General features: G+C 37.3%; 1 non-coding gene across 1 annotated transcript; it reads right to left on the reverse strand.

The window, feature by feature from the left end:
* Positions 1-5,848: 5,848 nt before the first annotated feature.
* TRNAK-CUU (transfer RNA lysine (anticodon CUU)) lies at positions 5,849-5,921 on the reverse strand. The gene has a single exon. It is a non-coding gene; the product is annotated as a tRNA-Lys (tRNA).
* Between the last annotated feature and the right edge of the window lie 234 nt (positions 5,922-6,155).

Genomic DNA, 6,155 nt, shown 5'->3' on the forward strand with positions numbered 1-6,155 from the left:
ATTAAGGTATGGTATTGCCCCATTACACATCATCCAGACATGCATTCATATATTGCATGTTAACAATGAAAATATTGCAAAGAGACTTTCAATTTCTATTTTTTTGGTCAAAAAGCACCGCAATTTTAGTTGTTTTCGCCCAACGTGGGGCTCGAACCCACGACCCTGAGATTAAGAATCTCATGCTCTACCTACTGAGCTAACCGGGCTCCTTTGGATGCATGTAGTTTTCTTCCCTATCCCTGCACTGCCGCTTTCCACAGATAGGATGCTGTGTAATCATAGGCTCTGGTGGAGTTTGGAAAGAAAATACACATCAGCCAGAGGCAGAAATAGTCTAAGAAAGTATCAAACACAATTACCAGTCAATATCAGAACGCATTGAAGAATATCAGGAAATAGCCGATTAAACCTGTGTGGAAAAAAGTCTTATTTGTGTTTTCTCCACTTTATTTTATAGTAAGATGATACATACTTTTTATTTTACAGTGAATACATTAAGCTATGGTATTGCCCCATTACACATCATCCAGACATGCATTCATATATTGCATGTTAACAATGAAAATATTGCAAATATTGTAAAGAGACTTTCAATTTCTATTTTTTTGGTCAAAAAGCACTACAATTTTAGTTGTTTTCGCCCAACGTGGGGCTCAAACCCACGACCCTGAGATTAAGAGTCTCATGCTCTACCAACTGAACTAGCCAGGCTCCTTTGGATGCCTATAGTTTTCTTCCCTATCCCTGCACTGCCGCTTTCCACAGATAGGATGCTGTGTAATCATAGGCTCTGGTGGAGTTTGGAAAGAAAATACACATCAGCCAGAGGCAGAAATAGTCTAAGAAAGTATCAAACACAATTACCAGTCAATATCAGAATGCATTGAAGAATATCAGGAAATAGCCGATTAAACTGTGTGGAAAAAAGTCTTATTTGTGTTTTCTCCACTTTATTTTATAGTAAGATGATGCATACTTTTTCTTTTACAGTGAATACATTAAGGTATGGTATTGCCCCATTACACATCATCCAGACATGCATTCATACATTGCATGTTAACAATGAAAATATTGCAAATATTGTAAAGAGACTTTCAATTTCTATTTTTTTGGTCAAGACATGCATCCAGACATGCATTCATATATTGCATGTTAACAATGAAAATATTGCAAATATTGTAAAGAGACTTTCAATTTCTATTTTTTTGGTCAAAAAGCACTAAAATTTTAGTTGTTTTCGCCCAACGTGGGGCTCGAACCCACGACCCTGAGATTAAGAGTCTCATGCTCTACCTACTGAGCTAGCCGGGCTCCTTTGGATGCCTGTAGTTTTCTTCCCTATCCCTGCACTGCCGCTTTCCACAGATAGGATGCTGTGTAATCATAGGCTCTGGTGGAGTTTGGAAAGAAAATACACATCAGCCAGAGGCAGAAATAGTCTAAGAAAGTATCAAACACAATTACCAGTCAATATCAGAACGCATTGAAGAATATCAGGAAATAGCCGATTAAACCTGTGTGGAAAAAAGTCTTATTTGTGTTTTCTCCACTTTATTTTATAGTAAGATGATGCATACTTTTTCTTTTACAGTGAATACATTAAGGTATGGTATTGCCCCATTACACATCATCCAGACATGCATTCATACATTGCATGTTAACAATGAAAATATTGCAAATATTGTGAAGAGACTTTCAATTTCTATTTTTTTGGTCAAAAAGCACTAAAATTTTAGTTGTTTTCACCCAACGTGGGGCTCGAACCCACGACCCTGAGATTAAGAGTCTCATGCTCTACCGACTGAGCTAGCCGGGCTCCTTTGGATGCCTATAGTTTTCTTCCCTATCCCTGCACTGCCGGTTTACACAGATAGGATGCTGTGTAATCATAGGCTCTGGTGGAGTTTGGAAAGAAAATACACATCAGCCAGAGGCAGAAATAGTCTAAGAAAGTATCAAACACAATTACCAGTCAATATCAGAACGCTTTGAAGAATATAAGGAAATAGCTGACTGAACCTGTGTGAAAAAAAGTCTTATTTGTGTTTTCTCCACTTTATTTTATAATAAGATGATACATACTTTTTATTTTACAGTGAATACATTAAGGTATGGTATTGCCCCATTACACATCATCCAGACATGCATTCATATATTGCATGTTAACAATGAAAATATTGCAAATATTGTAAAGAGACTTTCAATTTCTATTTTTTTGGTCAAAAAGCACTACAATTTTAGTTTTTTTCGCCCAACGTGGGGCTCGAACCCACGACCCTGAGATTAAGAGTCTCATGTTCTACCAACTGAACTAGCCAGGCTCCTTTGGATGCCTATAGTTTTCTTCCCTATCCCTGCACTGCCGCTTTCCACAGATAGGATTCTGTGTAATCATAGGCTCTGGTGGAGTTTGGAAAGAAAATACACATCAGCCAGAGGCAGACATAGTCTAAGAAAGTATCAAACACAATTACCAGTCAATATCAGAACGCATTGAAGAATATCAGGAAATAGCCGATTAAACCTGTGTGGAAAAAAGTCTTATTTGTGTTTTCTCCACTTTATTTTATAGTAAGATGATACATACTTTTTCTTTTACAGTGAATACATTAAGGTATGGTATTGCCCCATTACACATCATCCAGACATGCATTCATATATTGCATGTTAACAATGAAAATATTGCAAAGAGACTTTCAATTTCTATTTTTTTGGTCAAAAAGCACCGCAATTTTAGTTGTTTTCGCCCAACGTGGGGCTCGAACCCACGACCCTGAGATTAAGAATCTCATGCTCTACCTACTGAGCTAACCGGGCTCCTTTGGATGCATGTAGTTTTCTTCCCTATCCCTGCACTGCCGCTTTCCACAGATAGGATGCTGTGTAATCATAGGCTCTGGTGGAGTTTGGAAAGAAAATACACATCAGCCAGAGGCAGAAATAGTCTAAGAAAGTATCAAACACAATTACCAGTCAATATCAGAACGCATTGAAGAATATCAGGAAATAGCCGATTAAACCTGTGTGGAAAAAAGTCTTATTTGTGTTTTCTCCACTTTATTTTATAGTAAGATGATACATACTTTTTATTTTACAGTGAATACATTAAGCTATGGTATTGCCCCATTACACATCATCCAGACATGCATTCATATATTGCATGTTAACAATGAAAATATTGCAAATATTGTAAAGAGACTTTCAATTTCTATTTTTTTGGTCAAAAAGCACTACAATTTTAGTTGTTTTCGCCCAACGTGGGGCTCGAACACACGACCCTGAGATTAAGAGTCTCATGCTCTACCAACTGAACTAGCCAGGCTCCTTTGGATGCCTATAGTTTTCTTCCCTATCCCTGCACTGCCGCTTTCCACAGATAGGATGCTGTGTAATCATAGGCTCTGGTGGAGTTTGGAAAGAAAATACACATCAGCCAGAGGCAGAAATAGTCTAAGAAAGTATCAAACACAATTACCAGTCAATATCAGAATGCATTGAAGAATATCAGGAAATAGCCGATTAAACTGTGTGGAAAAAAGTCTTATTTGTGTTTTCTCCACTTTATTTTATAGTAAGATGATGCATACTTTTTCTTTTACAGTGAATACATTAAGGTATGGTATTGCCCCATTACACATCATCCAGACATGCATTCATACATTGCATGTTAACAATGAAAATATTGCAAATATTGTAAAGAGACTTTCAATTTCTATTTTTTTGGTCAAGACATCCATCCAGACATGCATTCATATATTGCATGTTAACAATGAAAATATTGCAAATATTGTAAAGAGACTTTCAATTTCTATTTTTTTGGTCAAAAAGCACTAAAATATTAGTTGTTTTCGCCCAACGTGGGGCTCGAACCCACGACCCTGAGATTAAGAGTCTCATGCTCTACCTACTGAGCTAGCCGGGCTCCTTTGGATGCCTGTAGTTTTCTTCCCTATCCCTGCACTGCCGCTTTCCACAGATAGGATGCTGTGTAATCATAGGCTCTGGTGGAGTTTGGAAAGAAAATACACATCAGCCAGAGGCAGAAATAGTCTAAGAAAGTATCAAACACAATTACCAGTCAATATCAGAACGCATTGAAGAATATCAGGAAATAGCCGATTAAACCTGTGTGGAAAAAAGTCTTATTTGTGTTTTCTCCACTTTATTTTATAGTAAGATGATGCATACTTTTTCTTTTACAGTGAATACATTAAGGTATGGTATTGCCCCATTACACATCATCCAGACATGCATTCATACATTGCATGTTAACAATGAAAATATTGCAAATATTGTGAAGAGACTTTCAATTTCTATTTTTTTGGTCAAAAAGCACTAAAATTTTAGTTGTTTTCACCCAACGTGGGGCTCGAACCCACGACCCTGAGATTAAGAGTCTCATGCTCTACCGACTGAGCTAGCAGGGCTCCTTTGGATGCCTATAGTTTTCTTCCCTATCCCTGCACTGCCGGTTTACACAGATAGGATGCTGTGTAATCATAGGCTCTGGTGGAGTTTGGAAAGAAAATACACATCAGCCAGAGGCAGAAATAGTCTAAGAAAGTATCAAACACAATTACCAGTCAATATCAGAACGCTTTGAAGAATATAAGGAAATAGCTGACTGAACCTGTGTGAAAAAAAGTCTTATTTGTGTTTTCTCCACTTTATTTTATAATAAGATGATACATACTTTTTATTTTACAGTGAATACATTAAGGTATGGTATTGCCCCATTACACATCATCCAGACATGCATTCATATATTGCATGTTAACAATGAAAATATTGCAAATATTGTAAAGAGACTTTCAATTTCTATTTTTTTGGTCAAAAAGCACTACAATTTTAGTTTTTTTCGCCCAACGTGGGGCTCGAACCCACGACCCTGAGATTAAGAGTCTCATGCTCTACCAACTGAACTAGCCAGGCTCCTTTGGATGCCTATAGTTTTCTTCCCTATCCCTGCACTGCCGCTTTCCACAGATAGGATTCTGTGTAATCATAGGCTCTGGTGGAGTTTGGAAAGAAAATACACATCAGCCAGAGGCAGACATAGTCTAAGAAAGTATCAAACACAATTACCAGTCAATATCAGAACGCATTGAAGAATATCAGGAAATAGCCGATTAAACCTGTGTGGAAAAAAGTCTTATTTGTGTTTTCTCCACTTTATTTTATAGTAAGATGATACATACTTTTTCTTTTACAGTGAATACATTAAGGTATGGTATTGCCCCATTACACATCATCCAGACATGCATTCATATATTGCATGTTAACAATGAAAATATTGCAAATATTGTATAGAGACTTTCAATTTCTATTTTTTTGGTCAAAAAGCACTAAAATTTTAGTTGTTTTCGCCCAACGCGACCCTGAGATTAAGAGTCTCATGCTCTACCGACTGAGCTAGCCGGGCTCCTTTGGATGCCTATAGTTTTCTTCCCTATCCCTGCACTGCCGCTTTCCACAGATAGGATGCTGTGTAATCATAGGCTCTGGTGGAGTTTGGAAAGAAAATACACATCAGCCAGAGGCAGAAATAGTCTAAGAAAGTATCAAACACAATTACCAGTCAATATCAGAACGCATTGAAGAATACCAGGAAATAGCCGATTAAACCTGTGTGGAAAAAAGTCTTATTTGTGTTTTCTCAACTTTATTTTATAGTAAGATGATACATACTTTTTCTTTTACAGTGAATACATTAAGGTATGGTATTGCCCCATTACAAATCATCCAGACATGCATTCATATATTGCATGTTAACAATGAAAATATTGCAAAGAGACTTTCAATTTCTATTTTTTTGGTCAAAAAGCACTACAATTTTAGTTGTTTTCGCCCAACGTGGGGCTCGAACCCACGACCCTGAGATTAAGAGTCTCATGCTCTACCAACTGAGCTAGCTGGGCTCCTTTGGATGCCTATAGTTTTCTTCGATATCCCTGCACTGCCGGTTTCCACAGATAGGATGCTGTGCAATCATAGGCTCTGGTGGAGTTTGGAAAGAAAATACACAACAGCCAGAGGCAGAAATAGTCTAAGAAAGTATCAAACACAATTACCAGTCAATATCAGAACGCTTTGAAGAATATCAGGAAATATCTGACTGAACCTGTGTGAAAAAAAGTCTTATTTGTGTTTTC

Source organism: Ambystoma mexicanum, chromosome 4q, assembly GCF_040938575.1.
Source record: "Ambystoma mexicanum isolate Mex_15411 chromosome 4q, UKY_AmexF1_1, whole genome shotgun sequence".
NCBI classification, from domain to species: domain Eukaryota; kingdom Metazoa; phylum Chordata; class Amphibia; order Caudata; family Ambystomatidae; genus Ambystoma; species Ambystoma mexicanum.